Source organism: Drosophila biarmipes, unplaced genomic scaffold (genome assembly GCF_025231255.1).
Source record: "Drosophila biarmipes strain raj3 unplaced genomic scaffold, RU_DBia_V1.1 ptg000013l, whole genome shotgun sequence".
NCBI lineage: Eukaryota > Metazoa > Arthropoda > Insecta > Diptera > Drosophilidae > Drosophila > Drosophila biarmipes.
Genome location: NW_026114532.1, coordinates 2,403,929 through 2,422,341, shown reverse-complemented (window position 1 = coordinate 2,422,341; position 18,413 = coordinate 2,403,929). Strand labels below are relative to the sequence as shown.

The following is an 18,413-nucleotide window of genomic DNA, read 5'->3' as shown; positions in this document are numbered from 1 at the left end:
TGATTTCAGTCAGAAGTTTGCAACGCAATGAACGAGACGTTTCTGACCCCATAAAGTATATATATTCTTGATCAGCATCAGTAGACGAATCCATCTAGCCGTGTCCATCTGTCCGTCCGCCAGTCCGTCCCTTTCTACGCAAACTAGTCTCTCAGTTTTTAAGCTATCGGGCTGAAACTTTTCCAAAAGTCTTCTTTCTATTGCAGGTAGGATATAAGTCGAAGCCGGATCGGACAACTATATTATATAGCTCCCATAGGAACTATCTAGGAAAAAAATTTTAAAAAAGTATATCTTTGGTGTTTTTTCATAGGAACGATCGGATAACTTGTGGGAAATAATATGAAACAAATTATAGCTTTGGGGCTTTTTGACATATTATCTTATAATATTGGGAATGTAAATTTTTATATTTTTAAGAATTTCGAATGCAATTTAATAAAATTATTGATTATTTTTTATAACTGCAAGGGTATACAAACTTCGGCTTGCCGAAGTTAACTTCCTTTCTTGTCTTTCTATGTTATCTATACTATTAAATTCTTTTGGTAAATTATTTGTTTTACCAAATACAATCTCATATGGACAAAAATTATATGCCATTGATGGGGTCGTGTTGAAACAAAAGACGAAATTTTGAAGTCATACATTCCAATCAGTTTTGTCAACCGATATGTCAGATCATTTGTATTCATTAAATGTTCTATGACTTCTTTCGAATGTCCAAACTGCCTGGTGGTGGTGTGCGGTAGATGGTTTGTTTTAATGTTCAAATATTTGCACAAGTAATTTATAATTGAATGCTTGTAATCTGTTCCCATGTCCATAATGAACGTCTTCGTTGGACCATACTTCAAAAATTACTTGATTCAAAAATTGCTTTAGCGACAGTACTTGCATATTATGATTTTGGTAGTGGACCAATAGTGTCCACTATTACTCTGTCAAAAACATTTATAGGTGTATCAGTTATTGTTAATGGGGTCTTTTTATGTGATATAATTTTCGCTTTCTGACATTTTTGACATTTTCTTACGTACTTAGTTATATCTTTACTTTACTTTTTACTTTTCCAGTAATAGTTTCTTTTTACTTTGGCCAAAGTTTTTTATATGCCAGTAAGACCTCCTTGAATTGGATCATTATGAAATGTAGACAATATTGCTTCTTTTTCTTTCAAACTTTTTATGTGGGTTACCGGGTTGAGTAGCGCTACTCTTAACGATTTTAATGTTCTATTGCCCATATTTGTTAAATTATCGATTGATATTTGAACAAAGATATTTTTCCACGGTGCCAGTTTTAGTTGGCTGATTTTATTTATACCGGCTTGCATTTCAAGCCTTTGAAAGAATTGACCTAAATCAATAACTTCATTAGTATATTAATTGCTAGCATCATATCTTGCGATTATTTTCTTACCGTGCAAGGTCACTACTTAACGTACTTCGTCATTCTTGATGACTTCATATACGTTGGGCTTAGAAGCTTTTTCAGTATAAGAGCTACAATATCCATACTTGACATGCAGATTCCTGGGCTTCCTACGCAGCACAAGTTTGTTTCAGCGGGGTGCCACGCTCTAGCGCTCACAAGCCGCGAAAATCTGTAGCGCCTACAGTTTTTATGATAGAAACAAAATTTTAACTGAAATTTATTTGTCTCATCAAAATAAAAGGTGCCACGCCTACTCTAATGGCCACAAATGGCCAAAACGCTTAAGTCTGTCTGCCGCTCACATAACATTTACTAAAATAGCCGGTAGGTGGCTCCCAAAAATATAGCTTTGCTGCTTGTGCCAAGCCCACTCTTACGCTCACAAACGGCTTAAGCGCTTAAATCTTCCGCCCAAATAACATCTACTTAAAAAATAACCTTTTGCTCGCTTAAGCTGAGTAACGGCTATCTTATAGTCGAGACACTTGACTATAATGTTCTTCTTTGTTTTATTTTCAGTGCGGAATTTTTGTCTACTTTGATATCTAGCAGTGACTTTCATTATACGTCCTGTAATATTTTAAAGCTTTTTAATGGTTATTCTTGATAATGCATCAGGTACATAAATGACTTTTCCCCTTAAAATATTCGACTGTAGTCATATTTTTCTAATTCGAGCCTCATACTCGTACGTGTCAGTTAAGAGCTGGGACTGATCATTGAAAATAGATATATTCAAGGTATTTGATATGTTTTAATTATAAAATGTTTCCATAAATATATGGTTGAAAATGTAATATTGCCCAATGAATTGCAGCTAAATTCTGCTCAGGTGTACACTTGTTACTTTCTCCTTTTGTAAATGCTCTTGATGCGTATGCAATGGAAGTTTGAGACCATCATGGTTTTTAATTAAAACCGCTCCTCATGCTTGGTTACTTGCATCTGTGATTATACAGAATTCTTTAGTAAAATCTGGGTATTGTGGCAAAGTATTTTGTTTTTTTTTGTGCCTTGAATAGTCGTCAAAGTTTTTATAAAACGTCTACAATAGTTACAAAATGCTACGAAACGTCTAGCGCTGTCCGCGTCGTGCGGCACTGGGTAGTTTATAATGACATCATATTTCTTGTCGTCTGGAAGTATTCCTTTATCAGTGCATTTGACCTAGAAATTTTTTCTAGTTCAATTTGATGGAATCCTGACATTAAGTCAAGGCATGAAAATTATTTTGCTCGTCCAAGTTGATCTTAAATATCATCAATTCTAGGTAGTGGAAATTTATCAGATAGTAATTTTTTATTAATCTGACGATAATCAATCACTAACCGCAATTTCTTTACTTCTGACCCGGGGGATGGTTTCTTCGGAACAAGTAACAAGGGCTATTATATTCGGATACGTATACTACATGCTTTTGTATTTCATTCACCTGGCTTCGATAGAATTGTGGTTCATCATCATCTTTTAATCTCACTTTTTGCTTATAGAAATTGTTTGTAGTTATTTATTTTGTTTCCAATCCGAATAAATCACTATATTGGGTGCATAAGCTAGAAAGCTGTGACTTGAACTGTGAAGGGAAGTTTTTGAAAGTTGAGATAATACCTATTTTTCTCTATTTTGTAGTTTGTGTTTGACTACATCGTAGTTCGAAAATGATTCATATGTTAGATTATCTGTACTGACTACTTGGTCTGTATTTGTTGTATTAAGTAGCCTTATGAAAGCGTTATTGGATGTTGCTATGGTTTTTGCAATGTGAATACTATGTTGAATTTCTTGATTTGAAATTAATACGCAATTAAGTTGTATTTTTCGAATAACTTGGGAACTTGCTAGCAGAAGCAATGTGAGCTATTTGTACATTAATGGGAAAGTTTAAGTTATTGGGTCTAATTATAAGCAAATCTTCAGATAGCTTGAAGTCTAATTGACAGTTGTATTTTTTAATAAAATCGATTGCTAATATTCCATCGCATGGAATGGGGAATTGTAAGCTCACGATATGAAAATCGTGTGGATTTATATATTTAGTCGTCTGTATTTCAATAGAAACTAGACCTTCGGATTTGGTTATTTCTTGACTTATTCCATTTAAGTCTATTATATATTTATCTTGGATGTCGTGAAAGCTAGTTTCTTTTAAAATGGATATGTCTGCACCTGTGCCTATTAGAAAGACAAGTTATTTTCTAGCAGCTACATTGATAAATAAAACGAATATATTTGGATTGAGATTAATAGTGTGATCTCATGTACCTTCTACTGCTGAACATTAAAAGGGTTTTGGGAGTTTCCCATTGTTTTGGTTGTTGTTGTGGCCTCGATTCGAGATACCATGGCCTCTATAGTTCCCTCCATATTGGCCTCGTCCTCCATTGTCATTCCAGTAGATGTTGTTATGATAACCACGAAAGTATATGACAGTCTTTGACTGTCAAGTTGCTTCTGTGCACCTATTTACAAATTTTTATACGGCATAACTTCTAGCTAACTGTAGAGGTAAGCCGTCTGGTATAAATGCACCTTCTAAAGCTTTTGTCATCTGCTCAACCTCTTGTGTATACTGGTTAGCAGTTTTACAGCGTTGCTGTATACTTCTAATAATACTTCTAAAGTTTTGCCTTTGACGTTGCCTTTTAATCTGGAAATCAGTAATCGTTGTTTCGTTTCCGATTAGATTTCTTCTTTGTTTTTATTATATAAACTGCTAATTGTTCGTGCTCGCCTTTTATTGATTCTATTATTTGTAATGCATTGATAAAACATGTAAAGTTTTCAGCTTTACTATCAAAAACTGGTATAGGCTTGGATGCTGTATTAATAAAATTAATATTAGATTGTGCCATTGTAATATTGTTGCTTATTTTATTCTCTATTAAGCTTGATAGAATCCACCAGAATCTACCAGAATCAGTAGAACTATCGAGATCTGGCAATAATACTGGTGGAATAGAAGATTACTTCTTGCTCTTCTATTTTAAGGTTTATCTCTGATATGTCAAATTCAACTTTTAGTTTATTTATGTGCTTATACAATTCACCATTCCACTATATTATGATCATGAATTATTTCTTAAGTGCCATCATCACTATTGTTCTACTATATATTTGCTCTATAGATATTCTAATATATATTTTTCTTTGTATTTATTTATTTTATTCCATTCCTTAAATTTTAAGAGTTGATAGCAAAAAAAAATGTTTTCTATTAATGTTGTTTGTGTTCTTTAGTTTTTGTTTGTTTATTAAGATCATTTGCCTGGCTCATAGATTTCTTTTTTAAACATTTATTATGCAACTTATACAATTTATAAAACAAAGTTTGCACAATGTATTAATTCTTAGTTATTATTGCTTGACTCTACTTTATTAATAAAGTTAGAAGTGGAGTCCACTGACTTAACGTCTACTATCTGCTTCTTCAGAAAATTAACTAATTGCATTTCCTTGCATTTACTATTCGGGTTTTCTACCCACGCCCGAACTAAGCGCTAAGGGTCACACGCGCATCAGTCAGAATGGCCCTAATTGCATTAACTAAATTTATTGAGGTCTCAGGTCAAACACTCCTTTGCCGGTCCCTGCTTAACATTCGCCCCGAAAAAATACGCGCGTTATGGTACCTCATTAAGGCGGAGTACGACGAATGCGGTGTTTTTATTATTGAGTGTTTGGTTTACATTTTCACTTTAGACCCCGACTTGGGTTCATTGAGAGGTAACACTTTTGGGCTTACAGGTGTTCTGTCACGGTCGACATGAAGTAAGTTGAGAGAGTCGCCAACACATTGTTTTGATTTAGTTTTACTTCTTAATTTTGCGGGAACAGCAATGGTGCCGCTCCAACGTTTATATCGTGTCTGTCTTTATATATTCTTTTAATTCTATGTAAGGCTAAATCTCGTCGGCGGCTATGTATATAGGCTATGCTCTCTTAAGCGGGAGCGCGAGGTACTCGTATATGCACATGTAGTCCGTTTGTGTTACAATTATGCCGACGCTAGCACTTTCTGTGTGTGGACCAAGGTATAGAAATCGGCCACTTGGGTTTATGACCGGGACATTTGAATTATGTATACGCTGCAACAAAGTGTTACAGTGTGTACCCCTTAAGTACTCGTGGTACAGTGGGTATACAATATATGTGCATTCCACCTGCAGTAGTACCAGTCATATTCGTAGATCTACCCACCTCGAACTAAGCGCTAAGGGTCACACGCGCATCAGTCAAAATGGCACTAATTGCATAAACAAAATTTATTGAGGTCTCAGGCCAAACACTTCTTCGCCGGTCCCTGCTTAACCTTCGCCCCGAAAAAATACGCGCGTATGGTACTTTATTAAGGGGGAGTATGACGAATGCACCGAGTGCATAGCAGAAGCCGGAGACAGTGCAGCTGATACCTTGACATTTCTCAAAGCTAAATACGCCTATTGCTGTTCCGTTTACAAGAGATGTGGGGCTTAGATCGCGAACAGGATAGCCCAAGTTTCCCGATTTCTCCTACCCAGACCTAGAATTTCTCTGGTTGTCGGCTGCCTCCGTGCGATACCAAGATTTTCACCGGAAATTATCTGCGTTGGTCGATCTTTAGGGATCTGTTTACGGCCATTTATATAAACAATGCCACTGCGGATCCGAAGTTTTACGAGAGCTCACAGATATATATTCCGGTCGGGGCCGACATACTGCCATCAATTCTCCTGAGCGGCACCCGGCAGAACATTGATTTGATTTCCGCCTTTTCCACTCGAATTTCCTACACGTTTGATACGTCCGCAGATAAGCTTCTCATCAAATTTTGGGAAATAGAGGATCTGCCTGTAAAAGATACCTGTCCGGACGACTAGAAGAGACGGTGACGGTAAGTATGTCTTAAGTCTTCCGTTGCGGGATCCGGAAAAAGTAAAATCCGCCCTCGGTCACACCAGATCCTCCGCATTTTCGCAGTTCCAAAAAACCAAACAACGTCAGAAACAACAACAACGTCAGCTGAGAACCAAATAAGACTCCGTGATTCAAGAGAATCCCTACTTCAAAGAAATATTTAAAAGGCACATTCAGGGCACTTTCTTGTCGACGGACCTCTTCTGTCCATAGTCGAACCTGAGACAAAGAGCGAATCCAAGTCTCTTCATCAACAATTCCACACACGTTGGAAGGATGAGTACTTTAAGGATTTCCACAATCGCAACAAGTGGCAATTTGCCACCGAAAATCTGCGCGGCGGCGACACGGTCGTCATCAAGGATGACAATTTGCCCTTAAATGAGTGGCTACTTGGAAGAATAGACTGCATCTTTCCGGGAGCCGCTGGCAATGTCCGCACTTTGACACGTAGCGCTCTGACATTGGATAGCAGACGTACTAGAACTATTCAATCCTACCGATACCAAATCTCCGGCTCCCAGCCACAGCCCTGTTCTCTACAGCGTTTGTGCCGGCAATATCCGGCAACACGCATAACGCTTGCCCTCCACCGCGCTCAGCATCCTCGACACCAGCTCAGTCGCTCGTGAAGCTACCCCAATGCCATAACGTCACCGTCCTTCCAACTGCGGAGAGAAGACACCGCTGCACTTATCGATCCGTGCAACCGACAAGCTGCCACCATCTCTCTAATTCTTGGCGTGAATGTGTACTCGAAGGTTATAGACGGTGTTCGGGTGTACGCAGGCATGTTCAGGCATACAGTGCGGTGAATCTAGACGCCCACACCGCCCCTCCACCATTGCACCGCTCTCCTAGTTCACCGCTCTCTTTTACCATATTCCCTCCGAGGATTCTTCACTGCGGAGCACTTCTTAGGCTTAAGTAGTTCGAATCTGTCATTCATAAGAATAAAATCGCTGTCGCTCTCCCGACTCCGCTTTAATGTTATAGTTTGTGTTCCTTTCTATTGGTCACCAGAGCACTTCGCGAATTGAGTGTTTCTTCTTACAACTCAGCAGTAATCCCCCGAAACCTGCAGAACCCCAAAGCTGCAACCGAACGCGCCGCACGTTCCAGCCGCCGACAAATGCCATCTACCAGCACCAGCGCACCCCGCTACCCGCCGGCGTACATTAGGTATAACCCGTTCAATGTTAGATATGTTTTATTCTCCATGGTGAGACGAACAGGTAGAATTAATACGGAGAAATTATGAGGAGTTTTATAAGGGAGAATGAAGCGACTTTGAAAGCAAATTTAAATAGATGTAATGCCATATAAAGATTAGAAGGGCCGTGGAGGTAGAGGACAATAATGGGTATAATATAAATGAGGAGTTTATGAGAAGTTAAGGGCCCTAGCTTTTTCGGGAATGAATTCTCAAATAAATGTATTAAACTTAAACAACAAGAAAGTGATCCGAATAGCAATATCCGGATAATAAAGCTCCCACAGGCAAAACTGCTTTTGGAATTGGAGTTCCCACTCTTCATTACATATTCTCTTTCCCTCTTATTCAGGCTGGGTCTGCATTTAGGAGCTTGAGCCCTTATGTTAAAGATTTTTCGATCTTACAGTACTTATAACAGACGTAATTTCTATGGTCGGCGCAACAATGTTTTCTCATTTGTACTCTCGCCTTAAGCAAATTAGACAATTACGGCCGGTATGTGATCGTTGAATTTTTCATCCGCCATCGCATGATCTATATATATAGGAGCCGTATTATGTCATTCGAACTCACAAAGAAAACTTAGCTTAGAGCAGAGGAACAGATGTTGTTACAGACAGCTAGGGCAATAAAAACATCTGAAACCCAAAGTTTTTGTACCTCACTGAATATAAAAACCACTTCGATATATATGATGACGGTCAATGTCGATACATCAGATGGTTAATGGAGCCACAGGTGTTCTTAGGCAGGTAGGCTTCAAATATTCTTTGGAGACAATTTTTAGATGAAGGTTTAGTTCACGATTAAACAGCATTCATGGACTCCAATTGTTAAAATTGTCAAGATCTTTCAAATTAATTCTTACCAGGCTACTACCATTGGCCAAAAGCAGTTCCAGTTGTCCCTTTAAGATCCAGGACTAAGCTTCAGTAGAAGTGCTCCGAGAATAAATACTCATTTCGATTGCTTACATACTTGCTTGCTACATGCATAATAATGCACTGCCACATTAGCGATGTACTCGTATATTCCAATCAGCTAATGCATAAGTTCTCACTTTTGTGCTTTGATGAGGCTTCCACATACTTCATCGAAGTATTTGATATTCCTGGCTTTACCCCAGATGGAGCTCGCCAAAAAAAGCATTCTAGTATTCATTCGAAGCGAACTTTTTGAAATTGTTAGTCTTTGTTTAAATGTTTTTTTTAAAAATTTTACAAATTTATCCTCTCTAGTGTTAGGAGATTTTAATTTATGCCTTCACTCCGTCTCTGTTTGCTATAGGAAAATATTAGATTTTTTAGCAGATTCCAAAGGTCTTAGTTGCTAGATTGGATTCGTCTACAACCAATTGCAATACGGATATTGGCTAGGCGATTTTCAATAATAGGGCCACTGCGCCCACATTTGAGACCACTTTTAGCTACCACAGTGGTATATTAGTAAGCAGTAGGGAGGCAGAGTAGGTAATGTAAATATGTATATGTATATCTAAATATAAAAACAAGGAAGAGCGCTATAGTCAAGTGCCTTGACTATCAGATATCCATTACTCAGCTTGAGGAAGAAAATAAAAATTGAAATATATAAGCAGCAAAGAAAAAATGTAAAGCGCCACCTACCGGCTATTTTGGTATTTGTATTGGGGGCAGCAGAGAGTTTTAAGCGTTTAAGCCCTTTGGGGTCGTTAAAGTGGGCGTGGTAAAAATTTTATTAGGTCAATCGAATGGTTTTAATGCGACAATAACTTTTACCAAAAAAAAATCAAGCATGACAACTGTGGCCACCACAGCTTTGGGCAGTTTGTGGGCGTTAGAAAGGGCGTGGGCAATTTTTTTGGGATCAATCGATAGGCATTGATGAGACAAATACATACACTTGTATATTAGTTAAAATTTTCTACCATGTCAATTGTGGCCACCACAGTTTTTGGCGGTTGGTGGGCGTGGCACATTTTTGTGGGTCAATCATGGGTATTGATGAGACAAATACGTATTAGTTAAGAATTTGTATATCATAAAAACTGTAGACGCTACATATTTTCCCGGATTGTGGGCGTTAGAGTAGGAAGCCCAGCAATCTGCATGCCAAGTTTGATTGTTCTAGCTCTTATACCTTCCGAGATCTCAGCGTTCATACGGACGGACGGAAAGACGGACATAGCTAGATCGACTCGGCTAATGATTCTGAAACGGAAATGCTTCCTTCTTCCTGATACATACTTTCTGACAAATCTAGTATACCCTTTTACTCTACGAGAAATAGGTATAAAATCACTAATCGCACCCATTTCCGATTGTTCGTATGGCAGCCATACGATATAGTCGTCCGAATTTGATAAGATTTAGTTCAAAATTCAGAACTAATTAAAAAAATTTGATTTCCAAGCTGAGGAGTTTATTTGCTAATAAACACCAAAAATATAATTTTTAAAATTTTTTTTCCGATAATTCCTATGGGAGCTATAAGATAAAGTTGTCCGATCCTGCTGGTTCCGACTTACATACTACCTACACTAGAGAGAGACCTTTGGAAAAGATTCAGCCCGCTTTAAAAAGCTTTAAGACTAGTTTACGTAGAAACGCACAGACGGACGGTCAGGTGGATATGGCTAGATCGACTCGTCTAGTGATGCTGATCAAGAATATATATATGGGGTTGGAAACGTCTCCTTCACTGCGTTGCAAACTTCTGACTGAAATCATTATACCCTCTGCAGGGGAATGAAAAGTAAACACCATTAAACAAAATTAGAGAAATACTACATTTATTTAAATATCACAATCTTTGGCAACAAACCTTAAAAATTGATTCGTTAAAATTTCTTTTAACAGCAATGGTATACAATCTTTGGCTTGGCGAAATTAACTTCCTTTCTTATTTTTTATTTATTTCAGATAAATTATAAAAATCCTTCGACGATATGCAATAAATAGCAGATAACTCTGTGCTGGGTTGTCTCCATTATAAAGGTGGAGAAACATCATTTACCGGAGTAACATCGATGTTTTACCCTCTCTAAGGCGCATAGAAGAAGATTGACGAATTTTAAGTACATACATTATGGCAATGCCCTTGGGATTCCGAAGGGACAAGTCCTCTTGCACGGGGAAGTCCACGGGACGCCCCATATAGAAAATTGTATGGGATGTCCGTTTTTTCAGAGGGGAAAGTGCAATAGAAACTTTTTTGAAGACCCCTCTGATATCCCGTGCTCGTTACACTCATTTGTTGTATGGCCTGTCCCCTGCAAGGGAAACTTCCTAGGGAAATACCTTTAGAAATTCCATTGAGTTTCACCTGCAACGTCCTGGAGAAATCCTTTCGGAAATTCGAGAGTTTCGCCTTTCCAAACATTGTATTTCAAAAACATGCATAAATATTAATTTACTTTTAAATATATTTTATTTAAATTGTATCATTTAAATTTTATGTTGAATTATAATTCTTATTCGCAAGTCCATGTTTTTTTATACCCTTGCAGAGGGTATAATGATTTCAGTCAGAAGTTGGCAACGCAGTGAAGGAGACAATTTTTATATGAAGGTGTAGAAGTTAGTTCACGATTAAACAGCATTCATGGACTCCAATTGTTAAAATTAACAAGATCTTTCAAATTAATTTTTACCAGGCTACTACCATTGGCCGAAAGCAGTTTCAGTTGTCCCTTTAAGATCCAGGACTAAGCTTCAGTAGAAGTGCTCCGAGAATTGCGTTCCGCCAAGATTCTAAATACTCATTTCGATTGCTTACATCTTGCTTGCTACATGCATAATAATGCACTGCCACATTAGCGATATGTACTCGTATGTTCCAATCAGCTAATGCTTAAGTTCTCACTTTTGTGCTTTGATGAGGCTTCCACATACTTCATCGAAGTATTTGATATTCCTGGCTTTACCCCAGATGAAGCTCGGCCAAAAAAGCATTCTAGAATTCATTCGAAGCGAACTTTTTGAAATTTTTAGTCTTTGTTAAAATGTTTTTTTTTTTAAACTTTACAAATTTATCCTCTCTAGTGTTAGAAGATTTTAATTCATGCCTTCACTCCGTCTCTGTTTGCTATAGGAAAATATTAGATTTTTTAGCAGATGCCAAAGGTCTTAGTTGCTAGATTGGATTCGTCTACAACCAATTGCAATACGGATATTGGCTAGGCGATTTTCAATAATAGGGCCACTGCGCCCACATTTGAGACCACGTTTAGCTACCACAGTGGTATATTAGTAAGCAGTAGGGAGGCAGAGTAGGTAATGTAAATATGTATATGTATATCTAAATATAAAAACAAGGAAGAACGCTATAGTCAAGTGCCTTGACTATCAGATATCCATTACTCAGCTTGAGGAAGAAAATAAAAATTGAAATATATAAGCAGCAAAGAAAAAATGTATAGCGCTACCTACCGGCTATTTTGGTATTTGTATTGGGGGCAGCAGATAGTTTTAAGCGTTTAAGCCCTTTGGGGTCGTTAAAGTGGGCGTGGTAAAAATTTTATTAGGTCAATCGAATGGTTTCAATGCGACAAATAACTTTTACCAAAAAAAAAATCAAGCATGACAACTGTGGCCACCTCAGCTTTGGGCAGTTTGTGGGCGTTAGAAAGGGCGTGGGCAATTTTATTGGTATCAATCGATAGGCATTGATGAGACAAATACGTACACTTGTATATTAGTTAAAATTTTACATACATACATACATATTTTCCCGGATTGTGGGCGTTAGAGTAGGAAGCCCAGCAATCTGCATGCCAAGTTTGATTGTTCTAGCTCTTATACCTTCCGAGATCTCAGCGTTCATACGGACGGACGGAAAGACGGACATAGCTAGATCGACTCGGCTAATGATTCTGAAACGGAAATGCTTCCTTCTTCCTGATACATACTTTCTGACAAATCTAGTATACCCTTTTACTCTACGAGAAATAGGTATAAAATCACTAATCGCACCCATTTCCGATCGTTCGTATGGCAGCCATACGATATAGTCGTCCGAATTTGATAAGATTTAGTTCAAAATTCAGAACTAATTAAAAAAATTTGATTTCCAAGCTGAGGAGTTTATTTGCTAATAAACACCAAAAATATAATTTTTAAAATTTTTTTTCCGATAATTCCTATGGGAGCTATAAGATAAAGTTGTCCGATCCTGCTGGTTCCGACTTACATACTACCTACACTAGAGAGAGACCTTTGGAAAAGATTCAGCCCGCTTTAAAAAGCTTTAAGACTAGTTTACGTAGAAACGCACAGACGGACGGTCAAGTGGATATGGCTAGATCGACTCGTCTAGTGATGCTGATCAAGAATATATATACTTTATGGGGTCGGAAACGTCTCCTTCACTGCGTTGCAAACTTCTGACTGAAATCATTATACCCTCTGCAGGGGAATGAAAAGTAAACACCATTAAACAAAATTAAAGAAATACTACATTGATTTTAATATCACAATCTTTGGCAACAAACCTTAAAAATTGAATCGTTGATTATTTCTTTTAACAGCAATGGTATACAATCTTTGGCTTGGCGAAATTAACATCCTTTCTTATTTTTTATTTATTTCAGATAAATTATAAAAATACTTCGAGGATATGCAATAAATAGCAGATAACTCTGTTCTGGGTTGTCTCCATTATAAAGGTGGAGAAACATCATTTACCGGAGTAACATCGATGTTTTACCCTCTCTAAGGCACATAGAAGAAGATTGGCGAATTTTAAGTACATACATCATGGGAATGCCCTTGGGATTCCGAGGGGACAAGTCCTCTTGCACGGGGAAGACCACGGGACGCCCCATATAGAAAATTGTATGGGATGTCCGTTTTTTCAGAGGGGAAAGTGCAATAGAAACTTTTTTGAAGACCCCTCTGATATCCCGTGCTCGTTACACTCATTTGTTGTATGGCCTGTCCCCTGCAAGGGAAACTTCCTAGGGAAATACCTTTAGAAATTCCATTGAGTTTCACCTGCAACGTCCTGGAGAAATCCTTTCGAAAATTCGAGAGTTTCGCCTTTCCAAACATTGTATTTCAAAAACATGCATAAATATTAATTTACTTTTTAATATATTTTATTTAAATTGTATCATTTAAATTTTATGTAGAATTATAATTCTTATTCGCAAGTCCATGTTTTTTTATACCCTTGCAGAGGGTATAATGATTTCAGTCAGAAGTTGGCAACGCAGTGAAGGAGACAATTTTTATATGAAGGTGTAGAAGTTAGTTCACGATTAAACAGCATTCATGGACTCCAATTGTTAAAATTAACAAGATCTTTCAAATTAATTTTTACCAGGCTACTACCATTGGCCGAAAGCAGTTTCAGTTGTCCCTTTAAGATCCAGGACTAAGCTTCAGTAGAAGTGCTCCGAGAATTGCGTTCCGCCAAGATTCTAAATACTCATTTCGATTGCTTACATCTTGCTTGCTACATGCATAATAATGCACTGCCACATTAGCGATATGTACTCGTATGTTCCAATCAGCTAATGCTTAAGTTCTCACTTTTGTGCTTTGATGAGGCTTCCACATACTTCATCGAAGTATTTGATATTCCTGGCTTTACCCCAGATGGAGCTCGGCCAAAAAAAGCATTCTAGAATTCATTCGAAGCGAACTTTTTGAAATTGTTAGTCTTTGTTTAAATGTTTTTTTTTTTTAACTTTACAAATTTATCCTCTCTAGTGTTAGAAGATTTTAATTCATGCCTTCACTCCGTCTCTGTTTGCTATAGGAAAATATTAGATTTTTTAGCAGATGCCAAAGGTCTTAGTTGCTAGATTGGATTCGTCTACAACCAATTGCAATACGGATATTGGCTAGGCGATTTTCAATAATAGGGCCACTGCGCCCACATTTGAGACCACGTTTAGCTACCACAGTGGTATATTAGTAAGCAGTAGGGAGGCAGAGTAGGTAATGTAAATATGTATATGTATATCTAAATATAAAAACAAGGAAGAACGCTATAGTCAAGTGCCTTGACTATCAGATATCCATTACTCAGCTTGAGGAAGAAAATAAAAATTGAAATATATAAGCAGCAAAGAAAAAATGTAAAGCGCCACCTACCGGCTATTTTGGTATTTGTATTGGGGGCAGCAGATAGTTTTAAGCGTTTAAGCCCTTTGGGGTCGTTTAAGTGGGCGTGGTAAAAATTTTATTAGGTCAATCGAATGGTTTCAATGCGACAAATAACTTTTACCAAAAAAAAAATCAAGCATGACAACTGTGGCCACCTCAGCTTTGGGCAGTTTGTGGTCGTTAGAAAGGGCATGGGCAATTTTTTTGGTATCAATCGATAGGCATTGATGAGACAAATACGTACACTTGTATATTAGTTAAAATTTTCTACCATGTCAATTGTGGCCACCACAGTTTTTGGCGGTTGGTGGGCGTGGCACATTTTTGTGGGTCAATCATGGGTATTGATGAGACAAATACATATTAGTTAAGAATTTGTATATCATAAAAACTGTAGACGCTACATATTTTCCCGGATTGTGGGCGTTAGAGTAGGAAGCCCAGCAATCTGCATGCTAAGTTTGATTGTTCTAGCTCTTATACCTTCCGAGATTTCAGCGTTCATACGGACGGACGGAAAGACGGACATAGCTAGATCGACTCGGCTAATGATTCTGAAACGGAAAAGCTTCCTTCTTCCTGATACATACTTTCTGACAAATCTAGTATACCCTTTTACTCTACGAGAAATAGGTATAAAATCACTAATCGCACCCATTTCCGATCGTTCGTATGGCAGCCATACGATATAGTCGTCCGAATTTGATAAGATTTAGTTCAAAATTCAGAACTAATTAAAAAAATTTGATTTCCAAGCTGAGGAGTTTGTTTGCTAATAAACACCAAAAATATAATTTTTAAAATTTTTTTTCCGATAATTCCTATGGGAGCTATAAGATAAAGTTGTCCGATCCTGCTGGTTCCGACTTACATACTACCTACACTAGAGAGAGACCTTTGGAAAAGATTCAGCCCGCTTTAAAAAGCTTTAAGACTAGTTTACGTAGAAACGCACAGACGGACGGTCAGGTGGATATGGCTAGATCGACTCGTCTAGTGATGCTGATCAAGAATATATATACTTTATGGGGTCGGAAACGTCTCCTTCACTGCGTTGCAAACTTCTGACTGAAATCATTATACCCTCTGCAGGGGAATGAAAAGTAAACACCATTAAACAAAATTAAAGAAATACTACATTGATTTTAATATCACAATCTTTGGCAACAAACCTTAAAAATTGAATCGTTGATTATTTCTTTTAACAGCAATGGTATACAATCTTTGGCTTGGCGAAATTAACATCCTTTCGTATTTTTTATTTATTTCAGATAAATTATAAAAATACTTCGAGGATATGCAATAAATAGAAGATAACTCTGTTCTGGGTTGTCTCCATTATAAAGGTGGAGAAACATCATTTACCGGAGTAACATCGATGTTTTACCCTCTCTAAGGCACATAGAGGAAGATTGGCGAATTTTAAGTACATACATCATGGGAATGCCCTTGGGATTCCGAGGGGATAAGTCCTCTTGCACGGGGAAGACCACGGGACGCCCCATATAGAAAATTGTATGGGATGTCCGTTTTTTCAGAGGGGAAAGTGCAATAGAAACTTTTTTGAAGACCCCTCTGATATCCCGTGCTCGTTACACTCATTTGTTGTATGGCCTGTCCCCTGCAAGGGAAACTTCCTAGGGAAATACCTTTAGAAATTCCATTGAGTTTCACCTGCAACGTCCTGGAGAAATCCTTTCGGAAATTCGAGAGTTTCGCCTTTCCAAACATTGTATTTCAAAAACATGCATAAATATTAATTTACTTTTAAATATATTTTATTTAAATTGTATCATTTAAATTTTATGTAGAATTATAATTCTTATTCGCAAGTCCATGTTTTTTTATACCCTTGCAGAGGGTATAATGATTTCAGTCAGAAGTTGGCAACGCAGTGAAGGAGACAATTTTTATATGAAGGTGTAGAAGTTAGTTCACGATTAAACAGCATTCATGGACTCCAATTGTTAAAATTAACAAGATCTTTCAAATTAATTTTTACCAGGCTACTACCATTGGCCGAAAGCAGTTTCAGTTGTCCCTTTAAGATCCAGGACTAAGCTTCAGTAGAAGTGCTCCGAGAATTGCGTTCCGCCAAGATTCTAAATACTCATTTCGATTGCTTACTACTTGCTTGCTACATGCATAATAATGCACTGCCACATTAGCGATATGTACTCGTATGTTCCAATCAGCTAATGCTTAAGTTCTCACTTTTGTGCTTTGATGAGGCTTCCACATACTTCATCGAAGTATTTGATATTCCTGGCTTTACCCCAGATGAAGCTCGTCAAAAAAGCATTCTAGAATTCATTCGAAGCGAACTTTTTGAAATTTTTAGTCTTTGTTAAAATGTTTTTTTTTTTTAAACTTTACAAATTTATCCTCTCTAGTGTTAGAAGATTTTAATTCATGCCTTCACTCCGTCTCTGTTTGCTATAGGAAAATATTAGATTTTTTAGCAGATGCCAAAGGTCTTAGTTGCTAGATTGGATTCGTCTACAACCAATTGCAATACGGATATTGGCTAGGCGATTTTCAATAATAGGGCCACTGCGCCCACATTTGAGACCACGTTTAGCTACCACAGTGGTATATTAGTAAGCAGTAGGGAGGCAGAGTAGGTAATGTAAATATGTATATGTATATCTAAATATAAAAACAAGGAAGAACGCTATAGTCAAGTGCCTTGACTATCAGATATCCATTACTCAGCTTGAGGAAGAAAATATAAATTGAAATATATAAGCAGCAAAGAAAAAATGTAAAGCGCCTCCTACCGGCTATTTTGGTATTTGTATTGGGGGCAGCAGATAGTTTTAAGCGTTTAAGCCCTTTGGGGTCGTTAAAGTGGGCGTGGTAAAAATTTTATTAGGTCAATCGAATGGTTTTAATGCGACAAATAACTTTTACCAAAAAAAAAAATCAAGCATGACAACTGTGGCCACCTCAGCTTTGGGCAGTTTGTGGGCGTTAGAAAGGGCGTGGGCAATTTTTTTGGTATCAATCGATAGGCATTGATGAGACAAATACGTACACTTGTATATTAGTTAAAATTTTCTACCATGTCAATTGTGGCCACCACAGTTTTTGGCGGTTGGTGGGCGTGGCACATTTTTGTGGGTCAATCATGGGTATTGATGAGACAAATACATATTAGTTAAGAATTTGTATATCATAAAAACTGTAGACGCTACATATTTTCCCGGATTGTGGGCGTTAGAGTAGGAAGCCCAGCAATCTGCATGCCAAGTTTGATTGTTCTAGCTCTTATACCTTCCGAGATCTCAGCGTTCATACGGACGGACGGAAAGACGGACATAGCTAGATCGACTCGGCTAATGATTCTGAAACGGAAAAGCTTCCTTCTTCCTGATACATACTTTCTGACAAATCTAGTATACCCTTTTACTCTACGAGAAATAGGTATAAAATCACTAATCGCACCCATTTCCGATCGTTCGTATGGCAGCCATACGATATAGTCGTCCGAATTTGATAAGATTTAGTTCAAAATTCAGAACTAATTAAAAAAATTTGATTTCCAAGCTGAGGAGTTTGTTTGCTAATAAACACCAAAAATATAATTTTTAAAATTTTTTTTCCGATAATTCCTATGGGAGCTATAAGATAAAGTTGTCCGATCCTGCTGGTTCCGACTTACATACTACCTACACTAGAGAGAGACCTTTGGAAAAGATTCAGCCCGCTTTAAAAAGCTTTAAGACTAGTTTACGTAGAAACGCACAGACGGACGGTCAGGTGGATATGGCTAG

The 18,413-nt window shown here is 37.6% G+C and overlaps 1 long non-coding RNA gene across 1 annotated transcript; it reads right to left on the bottom strand.

The window, feature by feature from the left end:
* Positions 1–744: 744 nt before the first annotated feature.
* Positions 745–1,691, bottom strand: LOC127011832 (uncharacterized). The gene is made up of 2 exons (XR_007765223.1): positions 1,423–1,691; positions 745–1,359 (listed from the first exon to the last, which is right to left on the bottom strand). It is a non-coding gene; the product is annotated as an uncharacterized LOC127011832 (long non-coding RNA).
* Positions 1,692–18,413: the final 16,722 nt, after the last annotated feature.